This window comes from Coregonus lavaretus, assembly GCF_964263955.1.
Source record: "Coregonus lavaretus genome assembly, chromosome: 11".
NCBI classification, from domain to species: Eukaryota; Metazoa; Chordata; class Actinopteri; order Salmoniformes; family Salmonidae; genus Coregonus; species Coregonus lavaretus.
In genome coordinates this window covers 34,645,320-34,671,487 of record NC_139998.1, presented here as the reverse complement: position 1 = coordinate 34,671,487, position 26,168 = coordinate 34,645,320, and the positions used below count along the sequence as shown (strand labels likewise).

At 46.2% G+C, this 26,168-nt stretch overlaps 1 pseudogene across 1 annotated transcript in view; it reads right to left on the bottom strand.

The window, feature by feature from the left end:
* Positions 1 to 26,168, bottom strand: part of LOC311137527 (F-actin-uncapping protein LRRC16A-like) — a 35,391-nt pseudogene that overhangs the window by 7,051 nt on the left and 2,172 nt on the right. The window contains exons 4-33 of the transcript in view: positions 25,999 to 26,069; positions 25,710 to 25,859; positions 24,180 to 24,268; positions 23,873 to 23,967; positions 23,664 to 23,746; positions 23,395 to 23,504; positions 22,900 to 22,977; positions 22,663 to 22,739; positions 22,483 to 22,587; positions 22,240 to 22,309; positions 20,134 to 20,169; positions 19,008 to 19,053; positions 14,588 to 14,684; positions 14,433 to 14,487; positions 13,323 to 13,494; positions 13,121 to 13,189; positions 12,917 to 13,010; positions 12,692 to 12,832; positions 11,970 to 12,114; positions 11,769 to 11,875; positions 11,521 to 11,579; positions 11,220 to 11,321; positions 10,900 to 10,987; positions 10,774 to 10,817; positions 10,532 to 10,578; positions 8,494 to 8,853; positions 2,603 to 2,709; positions 1,454 to 2,225; positions 1,252 to 1,356; positions 914 to 950 (exon numbers count right to left, since the gene is read on the bottom strand). The product of the transcript in view is annotated as an F-actin-uncapping protein LRRC16A-like (transcript). The remainder of the gene's footprint in view (positions 1 to 913; positions 951 to 1,251; positions 1,357 to 1,453; positions 2,226 to 2,602; positions 2,710 to 8,493; positions 8,854 to 10,531; positions 10,579 to 10,773; positions 10,818 to 10,899; positions 10,988 to 11,219; positions 11,322 to 11,520; positions 11,580 to 11,768; positions 11,876 to 11,969; positions 12,115 to 12,691; positions 12,833 to 12,916; positions 13,011 to 13,120; positions 13,190 to 13,322; positions 13,495 to 14,432; positions 14,488 to 14,587; positions 14,685 to 19,007; positions 19,054 to 20,133; positions 20,170 to 22,239; positions 22,310 to 22,482; positions 22,588 to 22,662; positions 22,740 to 22,899; positions 22,978 to 23,394; positions 23,505 to 23,663; positions 23,747 to 23,872; positions 23,968 to 24,179; positions 24,269 to 25,709; positions 25,860 to 25,998; positions 26,070 to 26,168) is intronic.

Here is a 26,168-nt window from a genome sequence, read left to right as displayed (position 1 = left end):
TTTTGTTGTATTGTCAAGTGTTTATCTTCATGAATAAATATGTATGCATACCACGCTGCACCTTGGTCTGACCCGTCTCTCAACGATCGTGACAGTCCTATGGTTATTTAGCACACAACCTTCCCACAATGTTCTGGGAATGGTGCATGATAGTTGCTTGGCTTTGAAACATTCTCAGCACATTAAAGGAACTTGACAAAATAATGTTATTTTCTTGGTATTTCATTGGTTTAACAGAACGTTTCCTAAAAGTTCAAACATGGTTGCATTTAATGACATTTTTGGTAATGTTCTAGGAACATTCTCCAACTGGTTTGACATTGGGAATGTTCTCAAATAGTTCAGAGAACGTTAAACAACTCACTTGGCACAAACTGGTTGAATCAACGTTGTTTCCATGTCATTTCAATTAAATGATGTTGAACCAATGTGGAATAGACATTGAATTGAAACAAATGTGCTAGCTGGACACTTTATTTATACATGCAGGATTGATTTCACTGATGGCCTTTACCTCACTGGCCTTTACCAGAAATAAGCACAGTTTTTCAATTTCTTACAAATCAAAATTAGGAAGAAAATGATCTAGATTCCTTCTTCTTTTCAAGGGGTACTCAAGAGGCCAACAACTGCAGTTTACATTTTACTAGCATTTACTGTCAAATCGCATCCCTAGTGTTACAGCAACACTTTTACTTGACAGTCTACAATTCAACAGTTCTAAGAGGAGACATCTACATCTAGCACAACCCCCCAACTCTAAGTTGACTAAGACTACACATCTACAGCAAACCTGAGATGCTGTCAAGCTCCCGTCAGCAACAGGGGATTTGTACATACAGTGTGATGAGTCACACTGAGTCACATAGGCAGTCCCAGACACATAGCTGAGGAGGTGTGTGGAGTGTCTTACCTTCGGAGTTGGTTTTCCTCAGCTCCTCTTCTTTGTTCTAAAGGAAGATATGATAATGTTATTCATGAGTTATCCTCCTATGTGCTCCTACCTGGACTGATAAGGCACGCTGCAGTGGATAAGCTGCAATAAATCATTTACCATATCAAGCTATGTCACAGTCTCACTATTAGGTACTATACTGAGATATTCACTGCCATGGCACATTACATGAATGTCACAAAGGTGATGTAATCCTAAATGAATCCCACTACAGCTGGGGGCTCAGAACATAAATAGAGGAAATAGGGAGGAAGAGAAGAGAAAGGGTGGTCCACAACCATCAATATCACACACACCTGGCTGGTCTTTGTGTCTGCGGGTGGTGTCTTGGCCACCCCCATACGGTGGAGCATGACGTGGAGGCGCTGTTCAAAGCTGGATGTGCATTCAGATGCGTGTTTCTGAAAGACGATGACCAAAAGCATATCTAAATGATGTGCATTTTCTTTTGAACTCACTCCATGTGTTTTCTGATCACTAGTGCAGAGCGGTACCTACCCTTCCGTGTGCGGCAGCACCATCCTCCAGGCCTGTCAGCAGGATGAGGGACTGGGACTTGCCCTCCCTGAGGGAGCGCCGTGTGGCCTTCAGTCTCCTCTCCCCGTCTGGGGTCTTGCTCTTTTCCAGGGTCCGGCTCTTCTCCCTCTCCGCCAGGAACCCACCGACAGGGCTGATGATGGGGCTGGGGGTCAGAGCGCTGGGGGACACAGATGTCACCTCCTCCTGGGCGGGGGTGCTGGTGGGCAGGGATGTGGGGACGCTGGGGACATCAGAGGGTGGGGCGGGAGCCATGGTGTTGTCCTCTGCTGCTCTTACTGTTGTGGTGGCATCAGAATCATTAACACTGGTGGCCTTAGCACCACTCTCTTCTTCTAACTTCCCCTTCTCCTTCTCCCGCTCTTTCTCTCTCTCCCTCTCTTTTGCCTCCCTGAGTGGTCTGATTAGATCTGCGATGGAGGTCTTTTTGACCTTGCCCTCCGGCCCACCCTCGCCCTTCGCCCCCCGGCCAGCACGGACTTTCTTGAAGGCGAAGAAGTCCCCAAACTTCTTCTTGATGTTTTTGGAGGGGGCGTTGGAAGGGGTGGTGGTTGTGGTAGTAGTGTTGGTGGTTGTTACGGTCATGGAGGAGGAGGAAGAGGAGGAGGAGGTGATAGAGGTGGTGGTGGTAGAGGAGGGCGGGGCCGGGGCAGACGTGCTGGGAGGGGCAGGGGTGGTGGAGGTCGACTCTGTGGGTTGTGCTTTGTAAGGGACCTCCTCCCTCTGCGCTTTTCTGCAAGTGAGGTGAAGCACAAAACAGCAACAACACTACTGAGTCTCCATTCAGTGGTGGTGCTTGTTCAGTGTTCATACTCTATCTAGTGCTGGGATCAGTGGGATGCTGTGTATTTGGGATACAGTGTTTTTAACCAAAGTAGACAAACATTAGTCTAATACATTCTGTTATCTTTCTGTTGCTACAGTATGTATGCATGCTGTGTGTGTAGCGATGTTTGTCTACATGGGAGTGTGTGAACATGCATGTGCAGAGGGTGTAGGTGTAGAGAGCTAGTATGAGTGGGTTTGTTTAGTGTGGGTGCATGCAGTACATCTATTCTGTACGTGTCAGTATGCAAAGGTGTATGCTGTTGGAGGTATATGGATACTTACAGCGGGTCATCAGGGATGATCTTCTTAGTGAAGAACTCCTCTACTCCCTCATCCACCCTACCCATGGTCTCATTGGCTTCATTCTCTTCACTCTCAGCTGCCTGCTCCTGCACACACACAAACACACATGTATGAAAACACAAACAGAAGATCATTGCGAAAGAGAAGGCACTGTGGTTCATCTGCCATTGTCAAATCCCCCTGTAGCGTTGCCAAAAAATCAACTTTTGCTTATTGGCCAAGCCAGCATAGCATAACCAATAAAATAAGTAGCTTGGAGGATGCTTATGGTAATACCATTGTGTGACTGATCAGTGTAGGCTGAGTACACTCTCATCGTACACATACTGATTATTATGTTTGACAACAGATATACAATAGAGAAAAATATATGTTTATGAACAAACACGCACACATACACACACGCACACAATAGATCATCCTCTCTATTCTATAGAACATTGTGTGGCTGTGGCAGAAGCAGTGTGTGCAGGCACATCTGCGCGTCAGGTACCTGGAGAGAACACAACCCCTCAGCCCCTTCCTCCCCGGCCCTGATCCCCCACCATGTGACTATATCTCTAAGACACACCCTTCCTGTCACGCCCTGGCTCTGGGGACTCTAGTATGTTGAGCCAGGGTGTGAGTTTTCATTTGTGTTTGTTCTGGTTTTGTATATCTATGTTGGCCAGGGTGGCTCCCAATCAGAGACGGCTGTAGCTCGTTGTCTCTGATTGGGAGTCATACTTAGGTAGCCGTTAGGCATTCATTTGGTGTGGTTTCTTGTTCCGTGTTGGTTTGTGAATGTAACCAGGGACGTCACATTTTCGTTTTGTTCGTGTGATCATCAATTAATAAATATGTTCGCATTCCACGCTGCGCCTTGGTCCTCCTCTGTTCCCGACGATCGTGACAGAAGAAACCACCAAGACTGGACCAAGCAGCGTGTCCAGGAGCCATCGCCAGGGAGATCTCTAGCAGATCTCCTTCGCCTCCTCGACTGGGTCAAGCCGGGTGAGGAAGAGAAGGGCTGGACTTGGAAGCAGAAGGGCGAAAGTCTGGCGAGGGACATGGAGACCTGGTCCACGGGTAGAAGAGACGCCCAGAAATTTTTTAGGGGGGGGCTCACGCCGTGGACGACGGGGCAGCAGGAGGCCGCCAGGTTACGGGAGTCACTGGTCACCAGGGGGAAGGAGGATGTAGAGGCACGGCGAGAGGTACTGGGGTGTGTTGCCAGTCCGGTCCAGCCTGTTCCTGATCCCCGCGTAGGGCCAGTGGTGTGTGTTCCCAGTACTGTCCGGCCTGTTCCTGCCACTCGCACCAAGTCTACGGTGCGCGTCGCCAGCTCGGCCCGGCCTGTTCCTGCTCCCCGCACCAAGCCTGTGGTGCGCGTCGCCAGCCCAGTCCGGCCCATTCCTGCTCCCCGCACCAAGTCAGTGGTGCGTTTCGTCAGCCCTGTCCGGCCCGTTCCTGCTCCCCGCACCAAGTCAGTGGTGCGCGTCGTCAGCCCGGTCCGGCCCATTCCTGCTCCCCGCACCAAGTCAGTGGTGCGTTTCGTCAGCCCAGCTCGGCCCGTTCCTGCTCCCCGCACCAAGTCAGTGGTGCGCTTCGTCAGCCCGGTCCGGCCCGCTCCTGCTCCCCGCACCAAGTCAGTGGTGCGTTTCGTCAGCCCGGCTTGGCCCGTACCTGCTCCCCACACCAAGCCAGTAGTGTGCGTCGTCAGTACGGCACAGCCCGTGCCTGTTCCACCGGTGCCTGGTTCGGCACGGGTCAGCTGCGTCACGCCGGAGCTAGAGCAATCCGCTCCACCAGTGTGCAGTCCAGCTCCGGTCAGCAGGGTCAGACCGGACCAGGGGTACTTTGGGGGGTTAGAGAGGGAGTGGGGATCATGCCCGGAGCCGGATCCGCCTCCAAGGCGGAGTGCCCACCCGGTCCCTCCCCTGTGGTGTTTGGTTGGCGCGGTCGGAGTCCGCGCCTTTGGGGGGGGGTACTGTCACGCCCTGGCTCTGGGGACTCTAGTATGTTGAGCCAGGGTGTGAGTTTTCGTTTGTGTTTGTTCTGGTTTTGTATATCTATGTTGGCCAGGGTGGCTCCCAATCAGAGACGGCTGTAGCTCGTTGTCTCTGATTGGGAGTCATACTTAGGTAGCCGTTAGGCATTCATTTGGTGTGGTTTCTTGTTCCGTGTTGGTTTGTGAATGTAACCAGGGACGTCACGTTTTCGTTTTGTTCGTGTGATCATCAATTAATAAATATGTTCGCATTCCATGCTGCGCCTTGGTCCTCCTCTGTTCCCGACGATCGTGACACTTCCCCACCACCACTCTCTCCTCTCCCTCTGTTCCAGTCTGAAGAGTAGCTCTTTTGTTTGGATCAAACTATGATCACTTAAAATATGAATTATTCATTGTTATTTAACAGGCTGGTGGGAAGAGCAGTTCACACTAACTCTCTTCCTGGCTGTCTGTCACTTACTCAGATACAAACAGGCAGTCCCCAACATTTTGACCGGTAGTATTGGCTGACAATTTTCAGCAGTGGGAAGAGACTGAGAGTGAAGGCAAGGACTGTTTTCTCAGTGTCTCTCGCGCGCGCGCACGCATGCACACACACGCGCACACACACGCGCACACACAGAGGGTAGGCTAGTGTTTGAGACGTTGTTCTGTATTTAGCCAGTCTGCGAGTGTAGCTGCTGCTGAACAGACTGTGAGAGAGAAGTCTAAGGCGCGGTGGTTACAGTAAGAAGGAGAACCAACCCCCTGCAGAACAGAGATATAGCAACGTATACAAATGGAGCTCCACGCCGCATGACAAACGGATTAGAAATAATTTAGCACTTCTCAGCCAATCAGAGAGCACTGATCCCCATCACTCCACTCCATCTTCAGGAAGAGAAAAAGACATGGTGTTTCCACTGATGACTGACAACACACACTAACACTTTCATACATATACCCTGTCTATACATCTAGCACAGCAACACTCTCTTACTGATAGACTGGTAGGTAGAAGGGGGGTGTCTATTGGTTTCTCCCTAATGAAGAAGGGGGCAGGACTTTATTGTCTTTGCAGTGCATTGTCTATTGTGGTAAATAGGACATCAATAGGTGGACTTTTCACAACTACAGTTCATGTCAATGTAGGTAGAGGGCTCTGGTCATCCTATAATATTTCACACTAATTCTATAATTAAGCAATAATGCCCGAGGGTGTGGTATATGGCCAATATACCATGGCTAAGGGCTGTTCTTACGCATGACGCAGCCCTTAGCCGTGGTATATTGGCCATATATCACAAACCCCCGAGGTGCCCTATTTGTATTATAAACGGGTTACCAACGTAATTAGAGCAGTACAAATAAATGTTTTGTCATACCTGTGGTATACGACAGCTGTCAGCCAATCAGCATTCAGGGCTCAAAACACCCAGTTTACAATAGTAAATTAACCGTATAAAAAGAAGAGCATTAAATGGAAGACAAATCTCTGACATATGGTCTGACATATCCTGTCTGATAATATGAGATCTTGGATTTCAAAGAATCATCTCCCACACATTCCCAGGGAATCGTTGAGTAGGAGTTCCCACCATTTGCAGAATTCAACTGCTAGGCTCTGTCCAATTCCTCATATACCACTAGACTGGCTGTGTTTTGGCTTCAACATAGCACTGAGTGATGGCAAGCGAACGGTTTAAGAACAAACCTCAGATGACGACGTCAGTCAGTAAGAAGCTCTCTATCTCTGTAACATTGAGGCAAGATGTTTTAGGGGGAGGTAGCTATGCCGTTATATAAAATCAAATGTAGATTACCTTACATTTCTCTACACAAGTAATAAAATGCCACTGCAGGGAAACTATACAGTCGCTAGTCATGTGTGAGCATGTTCTAAGTGGGCCAGGCAGCAGGCACACCCAGCAGAATGTGCAGTGCCACCACCACCACCAACCACAGTGAGTGTTACAGTAGTGTGACAGTAGACCCTGCAGACCCTGCCCCTTCCTTCTCCACAGTCAACTCAGCCAGCAGCCCTCCAACAACCACCACCTGGCCCCATATTTCACCAGGCCAACTAGCTACATTATCACACATTATAAACATTCACATAACATAAACCTGCTTGCGATACACATGCATGTTTTATGTTCATAAAAACAAATACATGCAGACACAAAAAAACACAAAATTCTGCTTTATAACACATATGTGAACTTCTTCCATTCCATAGATGGGTAAAGCGGATCTTTCTGCCTCTCATCCTGCCCAACCCATCTCTGTCGAGCTGTCCTCTCCAGAAAATCTCTGATCGGAGCTGGCCGCCTGTCCTGCCTGACTGTACAATGACCCCAGAGACCCAGATAACAACACAGGGATTAACGCACTAACAATTACTATACAGGAGCACAGGTAACCATGGACAACAGCAATGGATATGCTGTTTCAATTGCGTTACAGACACACAGGTAACCAGGGACAAGAGCACATGAAATATAGAAATACACAATTGGGGGCACCTTGAATACAGTCTAAATAACAATGTGGTGACACTGTGTGCCAGTAATAACAACACAGTGGATACAGACACCCGGTTAATGTGGTATTAACCCCATTGCACAGTGTTACCTGCAATAACAACACCAATCACACTGTTACTACACCAACAATGAATCACGCTACAACAACGACAATGGCAGGAGGCAAACAGACAGACACACACACACATAAATATAATAAATAATAATATAATATGCCATTTAGCAGACGCTTTTATCCAAAGCGACTTACAGTCATGCGTGCATACATTTTTATTTTGTGTATGGGTGGTCCCGGGGATCGAACCCACTACCTTAGCGTTACAAGCGCCGTGCTCTACCAGCTGAGCTACAGAGGACCACTCATAATGTTACAAAAAACACCTTATATCAGCCATTTATATTGAACTAGTTCTACTTATAAGATGGCTGCAGCATTGTTTTCACACATAACAGAGAGATAGCTGTTTTTGATCAGTTGGCAGAACAAACAGTGTCAAGGGAAAACACATACACACCCCCACACACACAGACAGACCACTAGACTGCCACCAATCAGCATGGAGCACCCGCTACTCCTTGTGCGACATTTTAATCAAACATGACAATGAATACATACATGCAAACACAGACACAGACACATGACCAGTTCCCATTGACAGTCCTTAACAATATTCCACCGTAAAAGAGGGATTGTCCTAAAGCCATTGACAGGAGAGTGATAGTGAAGAGGGGGAGGGGCAGAGAGCCGGTGAGCCCACCTTGATGTAAAAACATGAATAATTAAAATGCTACAGCAGTCACACAGAGCAGAGCCATCCAGAATCAGTATGGAAAGACATTGCCCCGTTCTGACAGCTCCCACCCCAACTACTGAGAACCACAGGGACCATCGTTAATGCTGGGGAAAATATGGAGAAAACACACAGAAATGGCTCCTCGACACATCAACAGCTACAGCAGCAGCACTGACAAGACAGTGAAATAGAATCAGATCGACAGAGAGAGATGGAGATGAGAGAGAATGCCTAGCGCTGCAAGCCAATGACACTGCCTCTGCTGCTGTGGCTGCAATAACCTGAGTACCACCATCAGAACACTGCTTCCCTCCCCCTCTCCCTCTCTTTCTCACTCTACCTCCATCAACATTCTCTCTGCTCTGCCCTGATTTTTTCTCCCCTCATCTATCTCTATTTTTCTCCATCCCTTCTCTTCTATTCCTCTCTCAGAAAGCATCTCTGTCGCGACAATTAGCCTCTCCCTGCACCCCCCTCTCTGTCTTCCTCTCTCTGTGCCTCCCTTTCATCCCTCCATCCCCATCCTCCATGGTCTGTGCTCGTCGTGTTGCCTCTTACCTGGGGCTTGCTGGGCGGCTTGCTGTTCCGGCGGTTGGGTCTGGGCCTGGAGCGGGTGTAGTGCCTCAGTGTGTGGCCTTCGATGGGCAGGTCCATAGGGGGCTGAGGAGGTGCGGGCTCAGGGCGCCGGGGATCACTGTTGCTAAGAGCCGCAGCAGCAGTAGGAGCAGCGGCAGCATCCGCCTCCCTCCTTATGTGGGAGGGGCCTTCAGGTTTCAGCTGGCCTGCCACTGTGACTGACAATATCGTCGTTGACGACAGCGCCCGCCCCCTCCCTCCTACCCCTGAGACCTCCCCTCCTCTTTCCTGCTGATAATAAATGCTCTCTCGCCTGCTGCTCCGTGTTCACATCCAGGAGACCTGCAGAGAGAGACAGAGAGAGGGGGACAGATAGAGGGGGGCAGAGAGAGGTGGACAGAGAGAGGGGGACAGAGAGAGGGGGACAGAGAGGGGGACAGAGAGAGTGGGAGAAAGACGAGAGAGAGAGGGAATGATACCAACCTACACAGGCACAGGATGTGTGATAGAATGCATGTAAAAATAGGACAACTAGCTATAATGTGGCGTTAACACACTGAGAGGGGATGTGAGATAGAATGGGAGAGAGAGAGAAGGATGGTGGTAGAGAGAGTGTTGATGAAGAAAGGGAGAGGAGAAGACGACAAAGAAAAAAAGCAGAGAGCAAAGCGACAGAAAATATGGATGAAAGAGGAATCAGATGGGTGCCTTTAACTGTAGACTTCACGGCACAGAGAACAGAGGAGACTAATCAGACATAGATTTACAACACTGAATCTAAACAATGGAAGAGAGAGGGAGGGAGCAAGAAAGAGAGGGAGAGACAGAGAGGGAGCAAGAGAGAGCAAAATAAAAATACAACGAGAGAGATGGGAGAGAAAGAGAGCGCAGATAGCGCCAGAACAGGGAGAGAGAGGTAAAGGAGGGGAGGGGTTGTGTAATGATTGTAAGCCGGTGACCCCTATCCCTCCCCTCCCTCCCCATCCCCGTCCCCCCAGTGAGACTCAGTGGTCTGAAAGTAACCTGGCCATGCTCCAGTTAGCCACAGCCCTTTTCATTGGGCAGGCAGATCACCGCACAGCTGATTATCTTTTGTTGAGGGTAGAGTAGTAACCCCCCACCACCACCGACCCCCACACCCCTCCCCTTCAATGGGGGACCTTTAACCTTCAGCACCATGACACAGCACTGTCACAAGGAGGGGGAACTCCCAAGACACATTGAGGGACAGCCCCTCTAGGGTCCCAGACTGCATCAATGACACACAAACACAAAAACATATGCACAGTAAAACACATAGACATAAGTGCCTCTTTTTGGACTTGTTTTTCAGAGGACAAGGGGTTAAAACGTTTTGCGTAATTTTTTTCATGTGACACACTGACAAAATGTTTGACTGGTTCTAAATCGGATTTCAAATGTATTTAAGAGTACATTGCACTAGGGGGATTTGAGCAGAACAATCCATAACCATATGGCTCTAGAGCAGCGTTTCCCAAACTCGGTCTTGGGGAACCCAAAGGGTGCACGTTTTGGTTTTTGCCCTAGAACTACACATCTGATTTAAATAACCAAAGCCTGATGATTAGTTGATTATTTGAATCAGCTGTGTAGTGCTAGGGCAAAAAACAAAACGTGCACCCCTTGGGGTCCCCAGGACCGAGTTTGGGAAACGCTGCTCTAGAGGATATCTCCCTCTTTGTTGTGACTGCTCCACTATTTTCATATTACTGCCCTTTTGACCCTCTTTTGTTAGAGCTCACTCCTAACTGGATAATGAAATGGTTCAGACTTGACTCCTGACCTTTCAAATGTGAATTCTGGGTGAAACCTTTTTCTAAGATTGTAGCTACTGACATCACAGGTCAAGGCAGTTTTGATGTGGCAGTCTGCTGCCAATCCCCAAACCTGATTGTTTACAATGTAAATTTTCCTAGTTTCATCCCAGACTCCCAGCTTTCCTACTAAATAGTCTGTTACAATAAATCTTAATTATACTTATGACACGCCTGGTTCTTACTTTTCACTGAGGGTGCTGGACGGATACTCTTGGAGTGGAAGCTGCTCCTCCAAATGACATGAACATATCGAGAAGGAGAAGGATATTCAGTTAGTTGTATTAAACAAGAACTAATGCAGGTAATGTATGTACTTGTGTAGACTGGTAGAATGGTTCGGCATATACAGTATAGCATGGTGGGATATGTGTGTTTTATGTTAGTCAGAACTCTTACATCATCCAGTGGGGCAGTTATGGTCTACAACTCGTAGCTGAGGGAGCTGGTCTGCTCCCTCAAATTACGGTCCTGAGGTGAGGGAGGGTGGTGATCAGTCATACTAATTAAACACACACAACACACACAACTCACACACAAAACAAACTCTCACCAATTTCTGCTGAGCCACAGACAAGTCCTGCAGAACCTCGTCAATTATACTTTCCACCAAGGAGACACTAACTGACAGTTTTAGTTCACTAAAAGAGGAATGAAAAGCAGAAAAAATAAGGGAGGGGGAGAAGTAAACCATTAGCAACTACAGTAAGCTTTATAGGAGATGTGGGAGGCCCTGGGTGTGAAAATTAATAGTATTGAGTATGACATGATTATGACACAAAACAACAAAGATTATGTATGATGTAACTGTTTGTGTTCTACATAAGCTGTGTTTTTGTGTCAGGGTGGATGTGTGTGTATTCAGCTGTTTACCTGAGCTCTCCTGTGTGCTGTATGAGGGTGTCCTGGATGAAGAGGGCTGTCTGTCTGGACATCTTAGCCACACAGTCAGCCAGCTGCTCACAGACACTTGACCTATAATATAATATAATAATAATATAATAATATAATAATATAATATAATATAATATAATATGCCATTTAGCAGACGCTTTTATCCAAAGCGACTTACAGTCATGCGTGCATACATTTTTGTGTATGGGTGGTCCCGGGGATCGAACCCACTACCTTGGCGTTACAAGCGCCGTGCTCTACCAGCTGAGCTACAGAGGACCTCTGTGTGACCCTGGGATAGAGAGTCTGGGCTGCCTATAGAAAGGCCTGGGCCAGCTCCTGGAACACACAGGGCATACCAGTCACCTGGGAGACTCACCTGGATGACCTCTCATGAGTCTTTCCCTATCATGTGTTGCAGCAATTATTTTAGACATGTCTCTTCTAATTGGCTGAATGGTGATAGTCATCTGTGTGGTTGGTGACTGATGCATATTGATGCTCCTCATAAATACTGTACACAAACAATAAAACAGACTTAGAAATAGCAGTAATTGTTTTGGTCGTGTCATTCAGTATATGTTGCAGCATTACACCACTAGAGGGTGTCCTCCCCAGCTCATAAAGTGAAGGCGATAGCGATTTGTATTATATTTCACCATCCTCAAATGAGTTCATCATTAGGCCTATGTTACACAGATACACATTGTCAATCTAGCCAACAATCACCAATCTGTTGTGTGAGACTCATGGAGGTGATGGAGGTCTTAGCATTACAAAGCACTTCCTCTGCAGTCAATATGTCTGACTGCACTTCCTGTACATTGCAGGGGGTTAAAGGTAGGACACTCTCCTGTAACCTCTGACAGAGACCCTGAACCAGTTGGGATGGGATGAGTCAGACAGAGACGCAGGGTGACTTTTACTGTCCCTGTCATAAGAAGACACATATCTCAATATACCATAAACATATTTATCATACAAGAGCCCAAACTAAGAGTGATGTTTCAAATGTTTACTCAGAGAAGAAGTAACAGCTGAATACATACATTCAATACAGTGCAGTGTCCACTTACACCCTTAGCTCTCACCCCCTCCCTTCCACAAATATGTACTTCAGTACTTTTCCATCACCCAGGATTTCTCCGTGCTCCTCCGTGCATATCACAAGACTTCATATCAGTCAGGAGAGGCCTTGAGTTATTGGGAGTACACATTCCTACAGTCCACTAAATAATTACACTTCGGATACACAAAGAGCTTGAACCTAACACTACTTTCAATCTCTAAGGATATATAAAAACAATTTATTCATACTTAGAGGATATGATGCTATAAAACAATAAAGATATAAAACAGTAATTTACAATATATCACCTGTCAGAGGCAAATGTACCAGAAAGTAAGGACTACGGGAAAGGAACAGACTCGCATACATACAGATTATACACATATTTCTGTTGCTTCCTCCTATGACCGAGCCTGACCCACCTGTTCAGAGAGCGTACAGTCTTCAGACCCTGTTGCAGGTTTAGTATCTGGTCTGGGACTCCTGACTGTCTCTGGTTGTTCCTGAGCAGACAGGCCTGGATCTGGACACACAACAGCCACAGATGTTTAATACCATGGTGAAAGTTGGAGTTTAGAATGTTAGTTTTTTGTCAGCCCAATCTCACCTTCTGAAGAGCCTCCTCTGTCTTCTCAGGACTGCTACAATACCCATGTGTGACATCACTCATGGGGATGGACATGTGCTGCAGTGTGAAGTTCCTGTGTTCATGACTTAACAAACATGAAAGCCAGGAAAGGAAGGGTAATATAATGTTTTAGGGGATATTGCTCTGTTTGATGGACTGAGACCCTCCCTGTCCACGATTCACCTCTCTGGAACATTTGCCACATCCAGAAACCCCTTGACTGTCACATTGTTTCTGTCCCAGACCAGGGTCCTGTAGAGACATGGATGGGGTTATACATGGCAGGTCAGGTTATTGTTGGTTAGTTTGGGAGTTGCGTAGGGTTATGGCTATGATGGGATAGGTTTGTTAGGTGATAGGTTAGGTTGGGTTATGGCTCGGTTACCTAAGCTTAGTGTTGATGAGTAAGGCCTTGGCCAGCAAATTGGCTCCAGTGTCTTTGATACAGTTGCCATTGGTGTCAATATTAGTGAGGCTGGCATTGCGGCCCAGGCTGTTGATAAGGATGGTGTGCCTGTCTTCAGCTCGGAATCACACACTGACAGAGACTCCAGGGGCTGTGGGCACGCATGCATGCAGACGCACACCACTGATCTGAGCCAGAGCCCAGAGCCTGGGCCTGAAAGAACTTCAATTGGTTTACATGAACTTCACCCTGACATCTCCATCTCAGATATGAGAGGGCTCTTTGATCCTCTGAGAGAAAATGGATGCCTGTTTTAATGAGCCTAGTATACTGTAGTAGTTTAAGCTGCTCAGTGTGTAATTACTGAGGCAGGCCGCGTCTCGCTGGAGAAAGATTCTGGGTAATTAAAAGGCTTGCTTTCACTCAGGGGGACGTCCCAGAGGACTGTGCCTCCAGAGAGCCTCCAACTATTACAGGGAACGGGACACTACTGGAGAAGAGGCCTGGGCAGTGGTAGAGCCAGGGTCAAAACATAAGAGGAGCAGGGATATCTACTGAGGAGAGGGTAAAGGAGACTGAGATTTACTGTTGTTGTCAGAGGCTAGGAGATTCATGTAATGTAAATGAGGCCTTTTCAAAGCTAAGCTGATGTTTAAGTCAATGGTTGTTTACGACAGCTTATTAGAACAGGTTTAGATCACGTAGATGGGGCGGCAGGTACTCTCGATGTCAGTGCGTTGGGTCAGAAACCGAAAGGTTGCTGGTTCAAATACCGGAGCCGACAAGGTTTAAAAAAAATTATCTGTCGCTGTGCCCTTGAGCAAAGCACTTAACCCTAATTGCTCCAGGGGCGCTGTACAATGGCGACCCTGGCCGTGACCCCACTCCCTGAGGGTGTCTCAGGAGGAGTTGGGATATGCGACAAAAAAAAACATTTCCAGTACACGTGTGGAACAGGACAAACATAAGCACCCCCCAAATTATAATAATTATACATAGTACACAAGAAAGTTAAGTGTTTGAGATATGATATATGAAAGAACGTAAATAAATGTGTTTGTCAGTCAAAGGACAAGATCGAACACTCACACATTCCTCCTCCTGCATGAGCTGGACGATACGCTGTAGAACGTCTGTTAGAGCTCTGTGGAGAGAGAGCGGGCAGAGAGAAGGGGACAGTTGATGGATATACAGTAGATAGATGGATAGAAAACACAGTGGGCGTGACAGAGTAATCTATTCACCTGGACTTCATGGCAAAGTTGCATCCCAAAGCCAGATCGCGGATAGAGTGCCTGCATCCAATGGACAGCACCAAGGTGACTATGTCACTCTCAAAGCCTGAGGATAGATAGACATACATTACTTACTCTCTCTGTGGAAGAGTGGACTGTCTGTCTATCTGTATGCTTTGAGGAAGCTATATTTCCAAGTCAGCTCAATTCAAATCAAATCAAATCAAATTGTATTTGCCACATGTGCCGAATACAACAGGTGTAGACATTACCGTGAAATGCTTACTTACAGCCCTTAACCAACAATGCATTTATTTCTTAATAAAAAAGTAAATAAAACAACAACAACAAAAAAGTGTTGAGAAAAAAAGAGCAGAAGTGAAATAAAATAACAGTAGGGAGGCTATATACAGGGGGGTACCGGTGCAGAGTCAATGTGCGGGGGCACCGGCTAGTTGAGGTAGTTGAGGTAATATGTACATGTGGGTAGAGTTAAAGTGACTATGCATAAATAATTAACAGAGTAGCAGCAGCGTAAAAAGATGGGGTGGGGGTGCAAATAGTCCGGGTAGCCATGATTAGCTGTTCAGGAGTCTTATGGCTTGGGGGTAGAAGCTGTTGAGAAGCCTTTTGGACTTGGCGCTCCGGTACCGCTTGCCGTGCGGTAGCAGAGAGAACAGTCTATGACTAGGGTGGCTGGAGTCTTTGACCATTTTGAGGGCCTTCCTCTGACACCGCCTGGTATAGAGGTCCTGGATGGCAGGAAGCTTGGCCCCAGTGATGTACTGGGCCGTACGCACTACCCTCTGTAGTGCCTTGCGGTCGGAGGCCGAGCAGTTGCCATACCAGGGGGTGATGCAACCAGTCAGGATGCTCTCGATGGTGCAGCTGTAGAACTATTTGAGGATCTGAGGACCCATGCCAAATCTTTTCAGTCTCCTGAGGGGGAAATAGGCTTTATCGTGCCCTCTTCACAACTGTCTTGGTGTGTTTGGACCATGATAGTTTGTTGGTGATGTGGACACCAAGGAACTTGAAGCTCTCAACCTGTTCCACTACAGCCCTGTCGATGAGAATGGGGGCGTGCTCAGTCCTCTTTTTTTTCCTGTAGTCCACAATCATCTTCTTTGTCTTGGTCACGTTGAGGGAGAGGTTGTTATCCTGGCACCACACGGCCAGGTCTCTGACCTCCTCCCTATAGGTTGTCTCATCGTTGTCGGTGATCAGGCCTACCACTGTTGTGTCGTCGGAAAACTTAATGATGGTGTTGGAGTCGTGCCTGGCCATGCAGTCATGGGTGAACAGGGAGTACAGGAGGGGACTGAGCACGCACCCCTGTGGGGCCCCCGTGTTGACGATCAGCGTGGCAGATGTGTTGTTACCGACCCTTACCACCTGGGGGCGGCCCGTCAGGAAGTCCAGGATCCAGTTGCAGAGGGAGGTGTTTAGTCCCAGGATCCTTAGCTTAGTGATGAGCTTTGAGGGCACTATGGTGTTGAACGCTGAGCTGTAGTCAATGAATAGCATTCTCACGTAGGTGTTCCTCTTGTCCAGGTGGGAAAGGGCAGTGTGGAGTGCAATAGAGATTGCATAATCTGTGGATCTGTTGGGGTGGTATGCAAATTGGAGTGGGTCTAGGGTTTCTGGGATAATGGTGTTGATGTGAGCCATGACCAGCCTTTCAAAGCACTTCATGGCTACAGACGTCAGTGCTACGGGTCGGTAGTCATTTAGACAGGTTATCTTAGTGTCCTTGGGCACGGGGACTATGGTGGTCTGCTTGAAACATGTTGGTATTACAGACTCAGTCATGGACATGTTGAAAATGTCGGTGAAGACACTTGCCAGTTGGTCAGCACATGCTCGGAGTACACATCCTGGTAATGTTGAGCCTATTTTGTCATAAATACACTAATTAGGATTCCCTGGAGCCTTTTGAAAGTTGCATTCTCCATGAAAACGAATGGTCTCTATATCTGAGCCACTGGCTGGTCTAGAAGAAAGTAGGGAGCCATCATAGTCTTGGTTCCAGTCAGTGTGAGGTCGTTGTGATCACTAGAAGTGAGGGATGAGGAACTGGGTTGGCAGACAGGCAGGTGCTGGATGCTGGAGCCTCAGTGTCCCAGCAGTGCTGTGTCTATTCTGACTGACATGTCTGGCCTTACTGCTCAGTGCTGCATGGAGGTCTGTCTGTGGGAAGCTGGGAGCCCTGCCTGCCCTCGTCTACCTGCTCCAGAAATAACACGGCCTGATTTGAGGTCCTCTCAGCGGTCAAGCATTTGATTAGCTCTGATGTGTTTCCAGAACCAGGGTTGAGAGAGGTCAGAGTAGGAGAAGAGAAAACAGTATTTTTCATTTTCTATTGGTAGATCCAAAAATAATGGTAAGTTATAATAATGCAGAAAAAGTGTTATTCATCGAAAAACAACTGTTTTCTTATCCCTTGAATATATATTTCATCAGCGTTCGGTTGCCCTCTGAGATTCCTGGATAGAAATACAGTTGAAGTCGGAAGTTTACATACACCTTAGCCAAATACATTTCAACTCAGTTTTTCACAATTCCTGACATTTAATCTTAGTAAAAATTCCCTGTCTTAGGTCAGTTAGGATCACCACTTTATTTTAAGAATGTGAAATGTCAGAATAATAGTAGAGAGAATGATTCATTTCAGCTTTTATTTATTTCATCACATTCCCAGTGGGTCAGAAGTTTACATACACTCAATTAGTATTTGGTAGCATTGCCTTTAAATTGTTTAACTTGGGTCAAATGTTTCGGGTAGCCTTCCACAAGCTTCCCACAATAAGTTGGGTGAATTTTGGCCCATTCCTCCTGACAGAGCTGGTGTAACTGAGTCAGGTTTGTAGGCCTCCTTGCTCGCACATGCTTTTTCAGTTCTGCCCACACATTTTCTATTGGATTGAGGTCTGGGCTTTGTGATGGCCACTCCAATACCTTGACTTTGTTGTCATTAAGCCATTTTGCCACAACTTTGGAAGTATGCTTGGGGTCATTGTCCATTTGGAAGAGCCATTTGCGACCAAGCTTTAACTTCCTGACTGATGTCTTGAGATGTTGCTTCAATATAGCCACATAATATTCCTTCCTCATGATGCCATCTATTTTGTGAAGTGCACCAGTCCCTCCTGCAGCAAAGCACCCCCACAGCATGATGCTGCCATCCCCGTGCTTCACGGTTGGGATGGTGTTCTTCGGCTTGCAAGCCTTCCCCTTTTTCCTCCAAACATAACGATGGTCATTATGGACAAACAGTTCTAATTCTGTTTCATCAGACCAGAGGACATTTCTCCAAAAAGTACGATCTTTGTCCCCATGTGCAGTTGCAAACCGTAGTCTGTCTTTTTTATAGCGGTTTTGGAGCAGTGGGTTCTTCCTTGCTGAGCGGCCTTTCAGGTTATGTCGATATAGGACTCGTTTTACTGTGGATATAAATACTTTTGTACCTGTTTCCTCCAGCATCTTCACAAGGTCCTTTGCTGTTGTTCTGGGATTGATTTGAACTTTTGACACCAAAGTACGTTTATCTCTAGGAGACAGAACACGTCTCCTTCCTGCGCGGTATGACGGCTGCGTGGTCCGATGGTGTTTATACTTGTGTACTATTGCTTGTACAGATGAATGTGGTACCTTCAGGCGTTTGGAAATTGCTCCCACGGATGAACCAGACTTTGTGGAGGTCTACAATTAATTTTTTGAGGTCTTGGCTGATTTCTTTTGATTTTCCCATGATGTCTAGCAAAGAGGCACTGAGTTTGAAGGTAGGCCTTGAAATACATCCACAGGTACACCTCCAATTGACTCAAATTATGTCAATTAGCCTATCAGAAGCTTCTAAAGCCATGACATCATTTTCTGGAATTTTCCAAGCTGTTTAAAGGCACAGTCAACTTAGTGTATGTAAACGTCTGACCCACTGGAATTGTGATACAGTGAATTATAAATGAAATAATCTGTCTGTAAACAATTGTTGGAAAAATTACTTGTGTCATGCACAAAGTAGATCTCCTAACCGACTTGCCAAAACTATAGTTTATTAACAAGACATTTGTGGAGTGGTTGAAAAACGAGTTTTAATGACTCCAACCTAAGTGTATGTAAACCTCCGACTTCAACTGTATATAGAGAATACTCTATTCTAATGTTGTTGTTTTTTCTTAATGTTGCCCCCAATGGAGACTCCCTGGACAGTTCTCAGAACAGCCAATCTAACCCCCCCCCCCCCCCCCCCCCCCCCCCCCCTCCCCCTCTATGTTATATGATCTGAATCGTGTGTTATTTATCTCCTGCTGGTTGGCACCACCTAGCACACACACACCACCCCTGTCTGTACTCTCTCCATCTAACCCACACCTCTCCACAGAGCGAGAGAGAGAGAGTGATAAAAGGGGTGGGCTTGGAACCGTACCATTGTCAGAGAAGTCCAGACTGCTGATGGCCTTGGCTTCAAAGATGTGACCCTATTACGGGGGCTGAGTCACTGGCTTAATGGTGCTTTCCATGCAGTCCCTAGGAGGGGTGCGTTACTTGAGTAGGTTGAGTCACTGACGTGATCTTCCTGTCCGGTTTGTCGCCCCCCTTGGGCTCGTGCAGTGGAGGAGATCTTTGTGGGCTATACTCAGCCTTGTCTCAGGGTAGTATGTTGGTGGTCTGTTGATATCCCTCTGATGGTGTGGGGGCTGTGCTTTGGCAAAGTGGGTGGGGTTATATCCTGCCTGGTTGGCCCTGTCCGGGGGTAACGTCGGACGGGGCCACAGTGTCTCCCGACCCCCCCTGTCTCAGCCTCCAGTATCTATGCTGCAATAGTCTATGTGCCAGGGGGCTAGGGTCAGTCTGTTATATCTGGTGTTATTCTCCTGTCTTATCTGGTGTCCTGTGTGAATTTAAGTATGCTCCCTATAATTCTCTCTCTCTCCCTCCCATCCCGGAAGACCTGAGCCCTAGGACCATGCCTCAGGACTACCTGGCCTGATGACTCCTTGCTGTCCCCAGTCCACCTGGTCGTGCTGCTGCTCCAGTTCCACTCTTCTGCCTGCGGCTATGGAACCCTGACCTGTTCACCGGACGTGCTACTTTATCCCAGACCTGCTGTTTACAACTCTCTCTCTCTACCGCACCTGCTATTTCAACCTCTAAATGCCCGGCTATGATGCCCGGCTATGAAAAGCCAAGTGACATTTACTCCTGATGTACTGACCTGTTGCAACCTCTACAACCATTGTGATTATTATTTGACCCTGCTGGTCATCTATGAACGTTTGAACATCTTGGAGAAAAATCTGGCCTTAATGGCCATGTACTGTTATAATCTCCACCCTGCTCAGCCAGAAGGGGACTGGCCACCCCTCAGAGCCTGGTTCCTCTCTAGGTATCTTCCTAGGTTTCTGCCTTTCTAGGGAGTTGTTCCTAGCCACTGTGCTTCTACATCTGAATTGCTTGCAGTTTGGGGTTTTAGGCTGGGTTTCTGTATAGCACTTTGTGACATCTGCTGATGTAAAAAGGGCTTTATAAATATATTTGATTGATTGATTGATGTGCTCCTGAATCACCTGGGCTCCAGCAGACCTCAGCTGCACACATAATACGCATTTACATTACATTTTACATTTGAGCCATTTAGCAGACGCTCTTATCCAGAGCAACTTACAGCAGTGAGTGCATACATTTTCGTACATGTGATTATCAGCCAGCCAAAACCTGGCTCAGCTCACTGATAAAAAAAAAAGTGAGGTGTGCGTGTGTGTATGTGTGTTTATTTTAATGTTGTATTTTACCCTTATTTTACCAGGTAAGTTGACTGAGAACACATTGTCATTTACAGCAACGACCTGGGGAATAGTTACAGGGGAGAGGAGGGGGGATGAATGAGCCAATAGGAAGCTGGTGATGATTAGGTGGCCATGATGGTATGAGGGGCAGATTGGGAATTTAGCCAGGACACCTGGGTTAACACCCCTACTCTTACCATAAATGCCATGGGATCTTTAGTGACCACAGAGAGTCAGGACACCCGTTTAACATACCATCCGAAAGACGGCACCCTACACAGGGCAATGTCCCCAATCAATGCCCAAACTGCAAACACATACAGTGTGTATGTGTGTGTGTGCATGTACAGGGAGGGAAAAAAGTATTTGATCCCCTGCTGATTTTGTACGTTTGCCAACTGACAAAGACATGATCAGTCTATAATTTTAATGGTAGGTTTATTTGAACAGTGAGAGACAGAATAACAACAACAAAATCCAGAAAAACACATGTCAAAAATTTTATGAATTGATTTGCATTTTAATGAGGGAAATAAGTATTTGACCCCTTTGCAAAACATGACTTAGTACTTGGTGGTAAAACCCTTGTTGGCAATCACAGAGGTCAGACGTTTCTTGTAGTTGGCCACCAGGTTTGCACACATCTCAGGAGGGATTTTGTTCCACTCCTCTTTGCAGATCCTCTCCAAGTCATTAAGGTTTCGAGCCTGACGTTTGGCAACTCGAACCTTCAGCTCCCTCCACAGATTTTCTATGGGATTAAGGTCTGGAGACTGGCTAGGCCACTCCAGGACCTTAATGTGCTTCTTCTTGAGCCACTCCTTTGTTGCCTTGGCCGTGTGTTTTGGGTCATTGTCATGCTGGAATACCCATCCACAACCCATTTTCAATGCTCTGGCTGAGGGAAGGAGGTTCTCACCCAAGATTTGACAGTACATGGCCCCGTCCATCGTCCCTTTGATGCGGTGAAGTTGTCCTGTCCCCTTAGCAGAAAAACACCCCCAAAGCATAATGTTTCCACCTCCATGTTTGACGGTGGGGATGGTGTTCTTGGGGTCATAGGCAGCATTTCTCCTCCTCCAAACACGGCGAGTTGAGTTGATGCCAAAGAGCTCGATTTTGGTCTCATCTGACCACAACACTTTCACCCAGTTCTCCTCTGAATCATTCAGATGTTCATTGGCAAACTTCAGACGGCCCTGTATATGTGCTTTTTGAGCAGGGGGACCTTGCGGGCGCTGCAGGATTTCAGTCCTTCACGGTGTAGTGTGTTACCAATTGTTTTCTTGGTGACTATGGTTCCAGCTGCCTTGAGATCATTGAAAAGATCCTCCTGTGTAGTTCTGGGCTGGTTCCTCACCGTTCTCATGATCATTGCAACTCCACAAGCTGCTTGGCGATGGTCTTGCAGCCCATTCCAGCCTTGTGTAGGTCTACAATCTTGTCCCTGACATCCTTGGAGAGCTCTTTGGTCTTGGCCATGGTGGAGAGTTTGGAATCTGATTGATTGATTGCTTCTGTGGACAGGTGTCTTTTATACAGGTAACAAACTGAGATTAGGAGCACTCCCTTTAAGAGTGTGCTCCTAATCTCAGCTCGTTACCTGTATAAAAGACACCTGAGAGCCAGAAATCTTTCTGATTGAGAGGGGGTCAAATACTTATTTCCCTCATTAAAATGCAAATCAATTTATAACATTTTTGACATGCGTTTTTCTGGATTTTGTTATTGTTATTCTGTCTCTCACTGTTCAAATAAACCTACCATTAAAATTATAGACTGATCATTTCCTTGTCAGTGGGCAAACGTACAAAATCAGCAGGGGATCAAATACTTTTTTCCCTCACTGTATGTGTAACTGCGTGTGTCCACCTCACAGCCGCTCAGGTCTAGCTCCAGCCCACACAGATTAGTATTTGTGGCCAGACCCTGCAACAACAATCTGCATAAAATAAAATATGTGTATCAAACAGCAGTATACATGTGTAAATCAAAATACAAACACATACAGTATCATACAGTATCACCCAGTGCTATAAGTAAGCTTCACATTCTGTTTGACATGTATCACATTCACATTTACATTTTCTGGTATGGCATTCCATCAGTGCGCACCTGAGAGCCTCTGGGGGTAGTTTGGTTCCTGCCAGTCCCACATATTTTAGCTCAGAGCTCTTACTGAAGAAGTAAATTACAGTCCTTGTCACCTCCCGCACCTTCCTGGGGACAGAGAGAGGTCAGCGGATGGGTCGGATAACACCGGTCAAGATGACACATGGAAAGCAGGGTTCTCACCTGTGTGAGGAGGGGTTCCTGGACAGGTTGAGGTGAGCAAGGTTGGAGCAGAAGCCTGCTGACAGAGATACAAACAGCTAGGGGGAGAAGTAGAAGTACGTTGGGGATGTAAAGTGCATTATTTCACAATGGCACAAACATGCATATCAGGCTAATAATATTCAAATTAACAAAGGTTACAGAGCCTGATTAGGTTTTATTGTCATGACCAGAAGTAAAAGGTTAAAGGTCACTTACAGCATCCAGAGGGCAGTCAGTTCCACTCAAGTCCAGGTAAGACACAGCATTTGTCCCAGAGAGGAACTTAAACAGGTTCTGACAGGAAGAGATATGAAGCTATTCAGTGCTATGGTCCTCTAGAGCCAAAACCATCTACAGGGCAACTCAATTAAATTCTGTACTGTGGAATAATTATATTACTCTGATTGAGATGCCTCCTGCATCATTAAGTCATATCAGTATCAAATAGCATTCATATCCTGACACGTGAGACTGCACTGGCAAAACAAACTCCCTTTACCTTTACAGCAAATAACCTTTCATAGACAACCCATTACTGAATATAATCAAGGGAGTTAATGTTCCATAGTATCCACCCCATACATTATACACAAAATGCATTTAGCTGAAACTAACAGCACCTACAGTATAGACCTTTATTCAATTGTGATAGTGTATGGAGCAATGAATTCTAAGCAGTGAACTGAAAACAAGTGCTGCCCCCGCCCTCACCACAGCCTACTCTGTAGCCAGACTGCCTGTATTCCCTGACAGGTCCAGGTGACACAGAGAGCTGGAGAAGGCCTTGTTCTGAGAGAACGCCTGAGTCAGACTAGCCAACCCTTGAGAGGTGGAGGGGGCAAGAAAGAGGAATGAGAAAGAGAAATGCAATACTCTATGTGAAAACTATCACAAGATAAGTATCAACACAAAGACATAGTATCTTTATGGAAAATGAACAAAAGGGTGAAGCAGACAGAAGAGTTTGACTGTCACTGTACCTTTGGGAGAGACAGCAATCCTGGAGATGGACAGCTGGGTGAGACCATTGGGTTCTCCAGTTCCTGACTGAGAGCTATCACACCTGATGACAGGTAACACACATGAGCAGATGAGTAGTCACTAGCCAGTCCAGGCAAGTTTGAATAGGGAACCCCAGCAATGGACATTGACAAACCCCAAAAGTTATTTATGATAAGAAAAGGCTCACCTTTGTCCTCTATATGATTGGCTGACAGATTGATGGTGTGGATGGCGGAGCAGGTGTGATCTCGCAGGCCGCAGGCCATCTTCACTGCAAAATTCCTACAAGAGAAAGGGCTCGGAGAGAGACAGAGGAACAGAGATTAGTTATTAATGTGGAACTAAAATGAATAATAAAGTGAACCAATCACATAAATCAAATGTCATCCAAATATTTCCCATTTCCTCAGTGCCTCAGACACCAGGTAGAATGATTTAAGGAGGGAGGGATGTTTTAGAAAGGTGAGGAGTATCACGTGGAGTAGGCTACTTACAGTTTGACTCCACCTCCTTCCAGACACACCTCCTCCAGGGTTGAGGATCTGTTGATCATGAAGAGAACCTGCTCCTGGACTTCTGAGCTCTGGGGAGAGATACAGAGGGGGAATAATCATTCCTCTACTATGTATTGAATCATTAGCCATCCCATCTTCATAAACTGGCAGCAAATCTAATCTCCATGAGAATCTTCGGTGTCAGCATTTTCTACGGTCATATGTCTATTTCTTCCTTTCTAGGAAATTCTGTAAGCCTATAGAAAGGTTGTTCCACAAAACAAGTGCCTTTTGAATCACTTTGATATTTTAAGTAGAAATTGCACACCAATTTCAAAAGCCGGTTCTGATTTTTTATATAAATAAAGCCTTGCTAAAGTGCCAAAATGCAGCATTTTGACATGTCCCTCCGTCAACCCTGTGTCACTTCTAGGAAGATTTCAACCCACTTAATCCCAAAATGTATCCAAGTTCCACCATCATTGTAAAGCCCTAGTTATTTTTTGCTTTGACCCCCAAAACAATTCTGAATATTATTTTCTATTTTGCTTAGTGATTAATCTGTCCCTCATTTTCAGATCAACCCTGTTACATGAACTGAACTCTTGTTTTAATATGGTGAACCTATTCCTTTTTTATATATATATTTTTTTTAAGAAACATTGAACATCTAATAGTTGAATCATAGAGCAGATGAGCTGGTTCTACTCTTTTTGGCCATTTGCTGGTGTTTTGATGTGGAAAACTGAGCTGGTCGAGCATAACACGCCAACCCTGTTAAGCTTGCATTCAATTGCCACTCCCTGTTGCAAACAACAAGCTTCCATTACCCCTGTCACATTGTCAACCCTTTCACATCGTAAACTCTGTTATGGTCATCCCTGATACGGTCAACCCTGATACGGTCAACCATGATACTTTATTTGACAATTACTATAGTCATTTTATTATTTAACTTCTTGAGATGGGAAAACATGTTTTTTATGAAAATGAACATGTGCTCTTTATGACAAAACGTAACAATTTTGTGAAATATATACTTTTTTTACTAAGTTACACTTCTCAAAAGGCACCGAATTGGTGGAACGACCCAGAATAATATCATTACATCTGTGCCGTTACACACAAATTCTCTCATATCGTGAAGGTCATTTCCCTGACCTCCATCATAACCAGGTGATTGCCTAAAAGCACTGCAGTTCCAGTAACACAACAGTAGCTAGATTATGAAGTCATTTTGGCGCCCTGCTTCCAGGGCACAGCGGTCTGTGTGCACATGTGTGGACTGTTGATAAGCGCTGCTAGACCCTGCAGCATTGTCCAGGCGGACAGTTTGATCAGCCACAGGATCCCATCCTCAGCTCACACTGCCAAAACTCATGGATGTGACATCGATGACAGGACCAGAGAGTGCAAGACTCAGAGCAAGATAACTCAGGTAGATAAGCATCACGCTGTGTAATAACATGAGATAGTGTGCTCTCTAACTGGACCTGGAAAAACAGATCAGGATGTGGCTAAAAGGTTTACCAATTTGAGGTCTTTGCTGGAGAGCTTGGTGAACCATGGGTTGAAGGAGAGGGCATCCACTGACAAGGCCAAATCTCTGTTTTCCAGAAGACTGAAATCCAGGAAGTTGAATTCCAAACCATTCTGGGCATAGTAAATGTTGTCAACATCCTGAAAGAATAGAAATAATACATATATTTACTAATATTCTTGATGTATGACTCCATCAGTTGATATTTATAGTAGAAAAAATACATTTATCAGAAACATTTAATGTGGTGTCATCATAGGGGGATGGTAGCCTACGGACCCATTGGACCTCCTCTCTGCAGGGGAACTCATTGAAGTCACATAGAGCAGCATTCGTCTCTGAGATGCCTCCTGTAGTGTAGAGAACCAAGGAATGACAGAGAGATCAGATACTGTACAAATCCATGTCCACACACCTACACAATGTCCACATAGTATGATACACACAAA